The following is a 13860-nucleotide window of genomic DNA, read 5'->3' on the forward strand; positions in this document are numbered from 1 at the left end:
TCTTGTTTTGAACCGCTCACTGTTGCGCGATCATCATGTTACCTATGGTTTATGGTTTATGGTTTATGGGGTTTAACGTCCCAAAGCGACTAAGGCTATGAGAGACGCCGTAGTGGAGGGCTCCGGAAATTTCGACCACCTGGGGTTCTTTAACGTGCACTGACATCGCACAGTACACGGGCCTCGAATTTCTCCTCCAAAGAAATTCAGCCGCCGCGGCCGGGATCGAACCCGCGTCTTTCGGGCCAGCAGCCGAGCACCATAGCCAATGATGCGCTTGGACGCGTGTTGGCGTTCGACTGCACGTTTAACGCACTTCACCTGAGAATTCTTTGTATTTATGCGCCTGCGCATTCCAATTTGGTAAACGCATTCTTTAAAGATTTAGATGTGTATTTTCTTGGAGGGCGTAATGTTGTGATGTTGGGCGATTTCAACTGCGTGCTCGATACGGTCGCCGATGTGCAAGGCCCTGGTAGGGGTAGGCCAGGCTGGAATGCGCGTGAGTTGCGCCGCTTAGTGAACCATTTCATGCTCACGGACGCGTATGAGCTCCTCTATGGCAACGTCTTTGTGTGGACTTGGCGTCGCGGGTTATCGTCGAGTAGGCTAGACAGGGCGTACGTTCCGGCGAGCCTTTCGCGGTCAGTGTGTGTAGCTAATGTACTAACGCTGCCATCCTCGCCGGTGCACATATCAGACCACCGCCCTTTTCTTCTATCACTCACAGTTCCGGCGCCTGCAGTATCACCCCATAGACCATGGCGGTTGGATGTACGCATACTTCACGACGCCAGCACTAAAGAGGGGCTCACACGGGTATTGCGTTTTTCGGTTGTTGGGGCGGTGCCTGGTGACTGGGACCGTCTGAAGGAGCAGTGGCGTCACCATTGCGCCGCATCTGGTCGAGCCCTTAGGGCTCGCGTGTCAGATGAGGTGCGTGTGGTGACGGCGAAGCTACGTATTGCTCAACGCACCCCGTCGCCTTCGTCGCTTATGTGCGCATGGAAAGAGGAGCTTTCGGAGCGCCTACAGCGTCTTTTACGTGCCTCCTCTTTGACAGCGGCTGCATGGCGTTGTCGACGCAGTCCAACTGCTCATCCTGAGGTGCTTCGGTTGGCCCGCCAAGAGCTGTTGTACACTCAAGGTGCCCCTGCGTTTACATCTTCCGCCGGGGCTACGTCCCAACCAGGTGGCAGGAATTTCAGTGCGTTTTTTAGCCATTTCAGGGGTATTGCTCAGTCGGTCATTCTAGTTGATCGCAATGTCGTTTCCGCAGCCCCATTTTTAGCAGGCTTGCCGCAGGTTTCAACTGAACTCCATGACGGCCTTATGGCTGTGCCAACAACAGATCAAATCAAGGAGGCGTTGGACTCCATCAAACGAGGCTCAGCGCCTGGTCCAGACGGCCTTCCTGTGGAGTTCTATTTAGAATTTTGGGATATTGTGGGCCCTATTTTCTCGGAAGTATTAAAAATATGCTTTACTGAGCACGTATTTCCTGAATCATTCAAAAGAGGCCGCATTGTCCTTATTCCTAAAAAGTCTCCTATTTCGACATGTCCGGCAGATTGGCGCCCTATCACCCTGCTAAATTCAGATTACAAAGTATTAGCAAAATTACTCGTTCGTCGTCTACGAACTCTCCTCCCGTCACTTATTTCCTGCCACCAGGTTTGCTCCATCCCAGGCCGTGAAATACACAGTTTATCTTCTGTAACGCGAGACATCCTAGCGTATACTTTACGACGGCGCGCACAGGGTCTTCTTGTTTCCCTTGATCAGGAAAAGGCGTTCGACTTCTTAGAGCACGAGTACATTTACGGGATGCTGGATGCTTTCGGCTTCCCACCTTCTTTCGTGCTTCTCATTAAAGAGATGTACAGAGATATTTCAAGCACTCTGTTCCTCGATGGCCGGGAAAGTACCGCATTTGATGTTCGCCGCGGCGTCCGTCAAGGTTTTCCGCTCTCCCCCCTTTTGTTTGTGTTAGCATTAGAGCCTTTCCTCTTGGCATCAATCGCCACTCCTTTATTAGAGGTTTGGCTTTGCCAGGCAGCGAAGCGGTACGCGTCACTGCTTATGCAGACGACATCACTCTGTACTTAGCTGATGAACGCAGCCTGCTTGAAACTTTAAATGTTTTCCGTGAGTACGCCTCCTTGTCTGGGGCTGCTCTTAATTACTCGAAGAGTTGTTACTTTTTTGTGGGGTCTACCCAGACTCGTATTACACGTTCAACACCTTTGCAGTGGTGCGCGCAGATGCGCATTTTAGGTGTGACCTACGACTGTGCTGGAATATGGAATGGTGTGTGGTCTTCGGTCGTCGAAGACATTACAGCTCGTGTGCGAAGGGCGCAGACATTCGATTTGCCTCTGCGTGAGAGGCGCTACCTGGTTCAGTCCGTCATGCTCGGTGCCTTCTGGTACCTCTGCTACACTGTTAAACCACCCCTCCGTGTCATAAGGCGAGTGCAGACTACAGTTTTTTCGTTCTTTGGTCAGGCGGAACCGAGCTTGTGGCCCGTGCTGTTCTTGGACAACCACGGGAGAGAGGAGGGTTTGCCTTTCCAAATTTGTCCGTCACGTCCTCGCTGTTAGCGTTGAAGAGTATTTTGCGTATCCTGCTAGGAAACGCGTCTCCGGCGCTAATCCTGGCTCGGTACTTTTTGGGCCCTTCTTTACGCTTTTTGGATCCGGCGGCCCCTGTTAATCATGGACCCCAGTCAGAGCAACCTACAGCTTTCTACGCTTCATCAGTAGCCTTTTACAGGCATGTTAGAGCAGTAGCACCTGCTGTCAACATCGTTGCAGACCGTGTGGTGGACATTATGGGCACGCTATTGTTACCTGTTGTGCCGGCGTCTCGCCGCTCACCTATGCGCCGGGTTCAGTGGGCGCGTTTAGCGTCGACACCTCTCCCAGATCATCTACGTGACTTTGTCTGGAAACTTGGCTGGGCAGTGCTCCCTACTTGTGATCGGTTAGAACGGTGGGGTGTGTTACGCTCCAGTACCTGTCCGAATTGCCCGCTCCCGGAATCTAATCGCCACGCTACAGTCACCTGTGTTGTAGCGCGTGTCTTTTGGCGCGCGGTTCATGCGGGATTTCGTGGGCAGGGCATTTCGTGCTTCGTCTCCCGCGGACGCTTCCCCAGCGGCCGTTTTGCTCGCCTGTTAATAGTTGCAGGTCTTTTTAGTTTATGGCGCAGTCGATGCGCCGCGGTCGCTAGTGGCTTTCAACGCCGCGCTGTGTGGCCAATTCTCGGCCGTCTCCGACGGGAGCTGATCAGTTTTTTGTCCGAGGAACTCTTTTTTTTGGGTGAGGAAGAGTTTCTCCGACAGTGGTCATGCCCATTTATCTCTGTAAATAACGGTCGTATTGTCTTGGTTTTTAGGCCAAACTGGCCCTAAAGTATCCTTTTCAATGTTTCATTGTCCAGTTATTGCCTTTTCGCTCTTCTGACAATCGGTATATATGCATTCCTATTTTACATCGCCCATTCCTGTTAGTAACTTAAAAATGTTTATGGTACCTCTTTAATTGGCTCGCCTTACATGTGTCATGTGTTCTTGTAAATGTGAATGTATCTAGTAACCTTGGCATGTGTACATATGTAAATAAAATTTTTTCTAAACGTCACACAGAGAAGTTTATTGTGTAAAAATGCAAACCGCGTCCGAATAAACAGGTAAGCGGCCGTATGGGTGGACGCTGCCTGCACGGGTGATGAAGCGACAGCAGCTGCGGTGGACTCCTCTTCATCCACCCTCCTCACACTACCTCTCCCTCCAGATACGTCCCCAGAGGCTGCAGAGGAAGCCGCCATTGCACTTGCTATAACCCGCACGGAAGCCCGGTATATTTTAACTGACTCTAAAACTGCGATTCTAAATTTTGCTCGAGGCCGAGTTCATGTCCCTGCTTTTGGCATACTGGACTCGCCCGATGCACCCCCGCCCCGCCAAGTGGAGCTGATATGGGTGCCTGCGCACTCCGGGAATCCCGGAAACGAGGCCGCCAACCTTTTAGCCCGAGGTTCTTTAAACCGGGCTCAGGTGGCCTCGGATCGGGGATTCACGAAGGATCGCATGCACTCATTCAGTGAGCTGACCCAGGCATACAGAGCCTCTCGCCAGCTCTACCCCCCGCCCCACCCCTCCCTAGATAACAGACACGCAACACTCTGGCGCAGATTACAAACACATACTCTCCCCTCGCCCCTTACCCTAACCCAGTATCATCCCTCCTTCCCCACTCCTGCTTCCGCCCTATGCCCAGAACCCTTCGCTTCTTCCCTCCACATCCTTTCCCTCTGCCCGGCGGACCCTCCCCCGCGGGACCTAGAGAACCTCAAGACCTGGGAGGACTGGGAGACCCTGCTGCACTCGGAGGACCTGGCCGTGCAGACCATCGCCACCGGCCGTGCTGCCAGTGTTATGGACCTCAGGAACATAAACACTTGAGTGAAGTGGGGTCGTGCGGGGACCCTGGGGCGTGCCCCGAATTCCTTTGTAAATAAAGTTTTCTCTCTCTCTCTCTCCACCTCCCGCGCTGTAAAGCGTCTATAAATGCGCGCTTGCCATGGCGTGAATGCTTTGCGATCCAGTGCTCTCTAAGGAGAAGTGGCAGCGACAGGAAGACGCGAGAAAGCGACAACGTGCACAAGAGACGCCAGAACAGCGTGAAGAACGTCTTGCAAAGCGTCGTGCTAAGGATGCAGCTCGGCGACAACGTTCTACCTCGCAGAGTGGTTCTACGTCATTGGTCATCGATGAATATCAACACCTGGCTGCAAGAACGTCGCAATGCTACCAGGCGAAGGCAACGCCCCGAAGAATCGCCAGAACAACACGCGCGAAACTGCTAACGCAATTTACTCGGTTTAGCCAAAAGTAAACCACTGCCCTTTTTTTCCTAATACCACCCGTCTCAAACCTAACGCATTACAGATAAGTTGCGCTGAGTGCATTAATGACCAAGAGCAGCTGCGACACTGTAATGATACTCCAACAGCGAAAACAGTCAAATATACCGCCGTTGTTAAGTGACTACGCTGTTTTACACTTAGAGGGAAGCTATAGGATCGACGGATAGCCGCACTGTGCGAGGTGCTGCCGCCTACAGCCAGGAAAACAGGCACTAAAGGCGCTTGCGCAGTAAGCACGGCCGGCTGCGCTTTCTGCACATACGCTTGATGCCTGCCATTGTCGGCTGCTTTCGGCGGCAGCGCTTCTCGATTAGGATTGTAAAAAATTAGAAGTCACTTTGGCGACTAAAGTGGTGCAAGGCGAAAGCCTGAGTACAGCATTCTGCCACGAATGTGGTTGTGAATGATGATTCAAGTGCTGCCAGCGAATGACGCGTCCATTGGCTGTCTGCGTGTGTTACTGATGTTTGGTTAATATGTTAAGCTTCGCCATTAAGAGTGGAACGCGACAGCGTCTTGCAACGCTGCCAGGGATGGATGGATGGAAACAACTTTATTACACAAAAAAAAATCTTCCAGGGTGGTCCCCTACTGGTCCAGGAGTCCACGGGCTAGTGCTTCACGTAAAGCCCGATCCACTAGCCATTTCTGGCCGGCGGGCTGAGCGGTCCGTAAAGCAGCCTCCCAGGAAGAATGAGTGGGATTGGGGATGGGGGATACTGCCTTTGGGGAAGGACATTCCCAAAGGTAATGGAAAAGTGTGGATTTGGGCACGCCACAGGTGTTACAATCAGGAGGAAAGGTGGGATGAAAGCATGAGAGGCGGTGGGGTGAAATAAAGCAGCCTGTCTGTAATTGCCGCCATGTGGCGCTGGATAAGGGCGACAAGGTACTGTGGGGTGGTGGCAGTGTCATGCGGCTGAATTTGTAAAATGTGGTAATTTGGTGATATGTAGAGAGGACCGAAGGGGCTTCTTGCGCAGGGTTGGGTGCCTGATCCTCCGGGGTCCGGGAGGAGAGTTCTCGGGCCAGCGCATGAACGCGCTCATTACCGGGGATCGAGGCATGCCCAGGGACCCACGACAGAGTAACCGTTCGGTCGAGAGAGGTGGCCGTAGTAAGAATACGGTGTGTTGCCGGAGTCGCCACGCCCTGTAGGTAGTGGCGGTACGCGGCCTGTGAATCTGTGCAAATTTCTGTTATGTTTTTGTCAATGATGGAGTGGGCCAGAGCAAGTGCGATGGCGGCTCCTTCCGCCTCTGCAGGCGAATTAGTTCGAATAGTGGCAGCGGCCCCCACTGTGCCGTCTTCATAGGCTGCGACTGCCGTGAAATATCCTGTTTTAGAATTTTGTGCCGCGTCGACATAAAGGATATCGGAGCGGTTGCTGTATGTTTTCGTGTAATAGCTCGCTCGTGCCTGCCGCCTACCGTGATGGAGACTAGCACTCATATTGCGCGGTAGGGGCTTCTGATATATGTGATCCTGCGTGCGCAGAGAAATCATGTAAGGTGTAGGACTTGTTGTGGTGGGAATTGGTGGATTGAGACGTAGCTGTCGCAGTAGGCATTGTCCTGTTTCCGTGCGACTCAGGCGGACTAATTGGTTGGTGCGCTGAGCCTCTATTAATTCCATCACTGTATTGTGGGTACCAGTGGCCAGGAGACGTTTCGTGCTAACCGTCCGTGGAAGACGTAAGGCAGAGGTGACAGCCGTGCGTATTAGGATGTCTGCCTGTTGTCTTTGCCGCTGAGTGAGTATGTGGTATGGAAGGTGATATGTAATGCGGCTAATGATTAGTGCATTTGTCATATTGAGGGTCTCGCGTTCAGACAGCCCATGATTGCGTGCTGCCACCCGCCTGATAAGTGCAGCGACCTGTTTGGTCTGTCTCTGCAAGAGCTGAAGGGTGGCGGTTGCATCGAGTGTGTTGTTAATTAGAAGGCCGAGAATCTTCGCCTGAGGCACAATGGGCACTGGATTCCCGTACATGTGCAGTTCAATCGGGGGGTCACTGGGGAGGGGTTTCAGCTGCAGGAGTTCCGATTTATTTGGAGAGCAACGGAGGCCTGTGTTTGCTAAATGAGTGGTGGTGATGTCTATGGCAGATTGCAGGATATCCTGGGCTGTTCCAAGGGATCCTCCCGTTGTCCAGAGGGTTATATCATCTGCGTATATGGCTGTGTGGAGCCCTGGGACAGCAGCAAGGGCCTTTGCCAGTGGCGCTAGGGCAATGTTAAAGAGTAAAGGTGATAGAACCGCCCCTTGTGGGGTTCCCCGGTTAGGCAGGGGGAAAGGCTGGGAGGCAATATCCCCAAGGTGGAGGTCTGCCGTGCGCCCCTGAAGGAAGGCCCGAATATATTGCCATATGCGGGTGCCACACCCCGTGGTGGCTAATGTCGTGAGGATATGGTCATGGCTTATTGTGTCGAAAGCCATATGGATATCCAGGGCCAGTATGGCTCGCGTAGAGGCTGTACGACGCTTAGTGCAAAAGAGGGACTCTTTAAGCGCGAGAAGTACGTCTTGCGTCGAGATGTTTGGGCGGAAGCCGAATTGAACGTTTGAGAGAAAGCCTGTTGTTTCTAGGAATGGTTGCAGGCGATTGAGAATGACGTGCTCGAAGAGCTTGCCGACACAGCTCGTTAAGGAGATGGGGCGCAAATTTTGAAGAGTGAGGGCTTTGCCCGGTTTGGGTATAAATCGCATGCTGGCATGGGTCCAGGCTGATGGGAGCGTCCCAGCTTGCCAGTGGTTATTAAAGAGCTCCGTGAGTTCCTGGAGGGAGACATCGTCCAGATTGAGTAGTGCCTTGTACGTTATGCCATCCGGCCCCGGCGCCGTAGAACGGCGAATACTAAAGAGTGCTCGGCGGACTTCGTTTAAGGTGACGTCGGCATCAAGTTCTGGGTTAGGTGGAGGTAGATTGGGTGGATCTGCCGACTGAAGAGATGTGGGTATATAAGTGTCCCGTAGTTGGCCAATTACGTCGGTGCCCTTTTGGAGCTCTAGTTGTGTTAGACGTTGTGTGTTTACTTGTGTCTGAGATTTAGTGGTTGTTGGATCCAAGAGAGCGCGTAGGAGGGACCACGTGCGTTTAGTGCTTAATGTACCCTTGAGGTCGTTACAAAAGGTTGCCCAGTTTGCGCGGGCTAGCGTGTTCGCGTATTCTTCTGCCCCGCGAGTGAGAGCGGCTATGCGGAGTCTCAATTTACGATTGTGTCGCTGGTGACGCCAGCGCTTGAGAAGTCCCTGTCGGGCCTCCCATAGATGAGCCAGATGCAGATCAACCTGCGGTGCCTTAGGGGTATTTTTAATGTTTTTGCTGTTCGCCTGGATGGCCTTCACCAGACGGTCTGTCCAGTCAGTGACAGTACGGGGTTCTGTCGAGAGAGAGAGAGAGAAAACTTTATTTACAAAGGAATTCGGGGCACGCCCCAGGGTCCCCGCACGACCCCACTGCACTCAAGTGTTTATGTTCCTGAGGTCCATAACACTGGCAGCACGGCCGGTGGCGATGGTCTGCACGGCCGGGTCCTCCGAATGCAGCAGGGTCTCCCAGTCCTCCCAGGTCTTGAGGTTCTCTAGGTCCCGCGGGGGAGGGTCCGCCGGGCAGAGGGAAAGGATGTGGAGGGAAGAAGCGAAGGGTTCTGGACATAGGGCGCAAGCAGGAGTGGGGAAGGAGGGATGATAGTGGGTTAGGGTAAGGGGCGAGGGGAGAGTATGTGTTTGTAATCTGCGCCAGAGTGTTGCGTGTCTGTTGTCTAGGGAGGGGTGGGGCGGTGGGTAGAGCTGGCGAGAGGCTCTGTATGCCTGGGTCAGCTCACTGAATGAGTGCATGCGATCCTTCGTGAATCCCCGATCCGAGGCCACCTGAGCCCGGTTTAAAGAACCTCGGGCTAAAAGGTTGGCGGCCTCGTTTCCGGGATTCCCGGAGTGCGCAGGCACCCATATCAGCTCCACTTGGCGGGGCGGGGGTGCATCGGGCGAGTCCAGTATGCCAAAAGCAGGGACATGAACTCGGCCTCGAGCAAAATTTAGAATCGCAGTTTTAGAGTCAGTTAAAATATACCGGGCTTCCGTGCGGGTTATAGCAAGTGCAATGGCGGCTTCCTCTGCAGCCTCTGGGGACGTATCTGGAGGGAGAGGTAGTGTGAGGAGGGTGGATGAAGAGGAGTCCACCGCAGCTGCTGTCGCTTCATCACCCGTGCAGGCAGCGTCCACCCATACGGCGTCCGGCTGGGGGCCGTACGCTCGATGGAGTGCCTTCGCACGGGCTCTGCGGCGCTGCTCATGGTGGGACGGGTGCATATTCCTCGGGAGCGGCCTGATGAGGAGCTCTCGGTGAAGGGATCGTGGGATGGCGAGAAGGGTTGGGTCGTTGGCCGGTATTTTGATTCCCAGGAAGTCCAGGATATACCGACCTGTGGAAGTTTTTGTGAGCCTGATGTATTGGGCCTGTTGGTGGGCCTCCACCAGTTCCCCGATCGTGTTGTGGAGGCCCAGGCCTAGTAATCTGTCTGTGGGTGTGTTGAGGGGAAGATGAAGTGCTACCTTGAATGCCTTGCGAATCAAAGCATCCAAAGCGTTTATGTCATGTTTGGATAGTTGTAAGTATGAGGTAGTGTACAGTACACGGCTGAGGACAAAGGCATGAATGAGGCGACATAGGTCGCGCTCCTTCATGCCTCTATGATGTCCCGAAACCCTGCGGATGGGGTGCGATATCGCGCCTGCAACCTGCTTGAGTTTCTTGAGGGTAGTGGTGTTTTTGCCATCGTTCTGGATGTGCAAGCCCAATACACGGAGGGTGCCAACCTCAGGTACCGGGTAACCATTCAATTCAATGGCAATGGGGGAGCGGGGACAGCGGTGGTTCTTAGGCCGGATGAGGAGCAGTTCGGACTTCTCTGGGGAGCAAGACAGTCCGATGGTCCGTGCGTAATTTTGGGTGAGGGTGGCTGCTTCCTGTAAGGTGTTCTCTATGTCGCCGTCACTGCCGTGGGTGGTCCACAGGGTGATATCGTCGGCATAAAGAGTGTGCTTGAGGTGGGGAATAGTTGCCAATTTCCGGGCGAGGGGTATGAGGGTTATGTTAAAGAGAAAGGGGGAAAAGACGGACCCTTGAGGGGTGCCGATACTCTGAAGTGTGTAGGAGGTGGAAGACAGAGGCCCGAAGTGTATCTCAGCCGTGCGGTCAGTCAGGAATGCTTGAATGTAGGCATACGTGCGCACACCCACATTCAATGGGGATAGAGCAGTCATGATCGCCTGATGTTCAATGCGATCAAAAGCTTTGGAGAGATCCAAAGCTAAGACTGCCTTGGTGTGACCTGGAAGAAGCGGGTCAAAAAGGTCGTGTGTGAGTTGCAGCATGGCATCCTGTGCGGATAGATGAGGGCGGAATCCCACCATGCTATGCGGGTAGAGATTGTTGTCCGCCATGTGACTTGTGAGTCTCGCTAACACAACATGCTCGAGGAGCTTCCCGAGGCATGAGGTTAGCGAAATCGGGCGAAGGTTTTGAATGGTGAGTGGTTTGTTGGGTTTTGGTATAAATATTACCTTCGCGTGGCGCCAGGACTGCGGGAGGTTACCCTCCCTCCAGCACTGGTTGAAGTATTTCGTAATGTGGGTGATCTATTGGTCATCCAGATTACGGAGCATGGAGTTTGTGATTTGGTCTGCACCAGGTGCGGAGTTAGCGCGGAAAGTCAGGAGGGCCGCTCTGACTTCCGTCTCCGTGATGTCGGTGTCGAGTGTTGGATTTGCTTGTCCTGTGTAGTGCGGTAGAGGTATGGGGCCGCCTGGAGATGTGTACATGGTTTGAAGTGTGTCTAGAAGGGTGTCGGGATCGTCAATGTGTTCATGTGTGAGGCGTGTCACGTGGTGCTGTGCTGCTGATTTGGTGCGTGTGGGGTCAATGAGGTGTCGGAGGAGTTGCCATGCACGTTTGCTGGACAGGTTTCCGGCGATGCCGTCACATATCTGTCCCCAGTTGGATCGACAGAGCTCCTCAGAGTGCTGTTGGATTTGTGTCTGCAGCGCGGCCAGCCGCTTTTTAAGCGTTCTGTTGTGTTTGTTGCCTTTCCAGCGTTCCAGGATGCTGTGATAAGCCTCCCAGAGGTGGGCTAGGCGTGTGTCAAGGGTCGGTGTTTCGGTTGTAGTTTCAATGTGTCGTGTGTTGTGGTGAACGTCATGCTTGAGTGATTGCACCCATGCATCGATGTCTGCGATGGGAGTGTCTGGGAGGGCGGTGCGTGCAGCGCGAAAGGCATCCCAGTTAATGAGTTCGTGTGTCATATTTGCGTGACGGGGTGGTTTCTATGGGACAGTGATTTGTATAATGTAATGATCACTGCCCAGTGTATGTTGTGTTCTGTTCCAGGTAACGCCGCGGATACAGCGGCTCAGCGTCAGGTCCGGACTGGTGTCCATGCTGACACTGTTGCCGATCCGCGTGGGCGTCTGAAACGTGTTGTGCACAGTGAGTTGGAGGTTCTGCAGGAGCAGCCAGAGCCTGCGACCTCGATGTGTCGTGGTTGTGTATCCCCAGTCAGTATGCTGACTGTTGAAGTCCCAACCGATGAGTAGGGGATGTTTCCCTGCTAGATGGTGTAGCTTTCGCAGAAGTGATTCTAGCGGGGCCATCGGCAGGGACGGGGGGTGGTATATGTTTGCTATAAATATAGAAGGAAGTGAATGTGTGTGATGTATAATTTCCGTGATCACGCAGGGCGTCTCAGACGTAATGTGATGAGTTTTGTAGGTGAGGCTGCGGTGGATGAGTGTGGACGCCCTGGGTGTGTGAGTGGTATCCGAGTGTGTAGATGTGTAGCTGGGGAGGGTTGCTCGGTGTGCAGTCTCCTGGAGAAGAAGTATGTGGGGCGTGGGTGTGATGGTGGGAAGGAGAAGTTGCAGAGGTGCGCGCTTTGCCCGGAAGCCGCGGCAGTTCCAAGTTATAATGGGGAGATAATTAGTGTTCCCCCCCGCCATATTGGATGTTGGGGGGATTGAGGAGGGTATTAAGACGGGTGTCAATTGGTATGTGTGGCTCAGGGAAGGTGTTTTGTGCTTGTGGTGGTAGGATGGGGGGAGTGGAGGGGGTTTGAAGTTGGGTGAAGCGATGGGTAAGATTATGCTCCAAGAGCTCCATCATCTTGGTAAGCATAGCGTCCATGCGCTGCTCAAGTTTTTCGGTGAGGGCGGCGGCAAGGTGATTGAATCTGGCCTCGAGGCGGGCGTCTAGCTCCTTTAGTTTATGGTCAAATTTTGCTTCGAGTGCTGCTAATTTAGCGTCTATTTCTGGGGGGACGGGAGGGGGTGTAGCGTCTGTGGTGCGCTGTTTCTTTGCAGGAGGGGTGCTCGAAGTGTCTGTGGATGATGAGCTCGAATTAATGACAGGGGGTGCGGGTTGAGGGGGCATGGAGGGGGCGGGGGTGCTTAGGAGAGAGGAAAGGCGGCTTACCTCGTCACGCAAGGCCTTGAGTTCCTGGTCTCTCGGGTCTGCCTGGGAGGACTGGGGTGGTGGGGGTTGACGGGTGGTTTTGCCGGAAACGCGGTCTGCCCAGGTGAGACGCGTGGCGTTCTTGCTGCCATTCTGCCGGCTTGTAGAAGGCGACCGGGAAGCCGTCGAGCTGCGTCTGCTGGCTGTGCCTGGTTGATCGCAGCGGGAAAGCCGCGATGCACCCGGAGGAGAGAGAGCGTTCTTCGGGGACGCTAGTTTGCGGCCCCGTCCCTTGCAGTTCCCGGTGCCGGTCATATGAGGGCCTCCGCAGAGAATGCAGCTGGGGGTGCATGAGGGCACATCTTCCTTTGGGTGGGACTGCCCACAGCGGGGGCACTTATGGGATCTTGGGTGGACACACACGTCTGCCCGGTGACCAGGGACGCGGCAGTTAGTGCAGGCGTCTATATGCCCTCGATAGGGTGTGCACCTGTGGAGGGCTCCTCCATAAAGGACGGCGCGTGGGACAGGTCCAGCCCGGAAAGTTATTAAGATGGAACGCGTGGAGCCCATTCGGCGGGCGTCCACGATGAGGGCGTCTGGGTTGCCGGTGAGCAGGTCTTGCAGGAGCTCTGACGGGGTCTCATTCCAATAAGCATTGGAGATGACTCCGCGTACTGCTCCGTCCGGCGGAGCTATGTAAGGTGCTACGGCGAATTCCTTGCCTTGGTGTGTGATGGTGTTCACCCGAACCAGAGCGAGCGCGTCATCCTTTAGGGGCGTGCTTACGGTGCAGGTGTTGTTGACCGGGTGTACCCTGATTTGGGTACGCGCTGGCTCCTTAAGCTGGGACGCCGCTTGGAGGATGGCCTCTCGTAGTTGTCGGGGTGGAAGCAGGTCCAGCTGCAGCCCGCCTCGTGATCTAAAAACGATCTTGTAATCTGCAGCAGGAAGCGGTGGCTGCTGCCGCGAACGCTGCGCAGCTGTGCGCGTTGCTTGCAGGTGCGCTGACTTTTCAAGGCATGGAGACTTGGGGGTACCGGTAGCAGAGGCTGCGCCCTCCTGGCGTCGGGTTGTTGAAAGGACGTCCTTGGAGCGAGCAGGCACACTAAGAATGTGCGTCCAGTCCCTTGGGTCGTAGTCGTTGGGGTTAAGAACCTCTCCCTGCACCTGCACCTCCATGATGGCGTTGGTGGCGGAAGCGTCCGTCGGAGTGGGCCTAGCTCAGGCGGAGAGGTCACAGAGAAGAAAGGGCCGTGGGTGCCCGAAAAAGGGCGTAGGCGGGCCAAAAATTGATGGCGCGCAGCGCTCACATTCGCAGATCCGTGGGTGGTGAAATTTTTGCTGATGATGCTGGCGATTGGCGAATTCCGCTGTCTTTGTGCGGAGCCGATGTGGGGTGCGTCTGTACTACACGGCCCCCTAGCGGCCAATCCGTTCTGTCGAATCAGTTGCCAAATATGAGCGCAATTTATCCCAGT

Source organism: Amblyomma mixtum, chromosome 1, assembly GCF_055824585.1.
Source record: "Amblyomma mixtum isolate Tamu chromosome 1, ASM5582458v1, whole genome shotgun sequence".
Classification (NCBI taxonomy): domain Eukaryota; kingdom Metazoa; phylum Arthropoda; class Arachnida; order Ixodida; family Ixodidae; genus Amblyomma; species Amblyomma mixtum.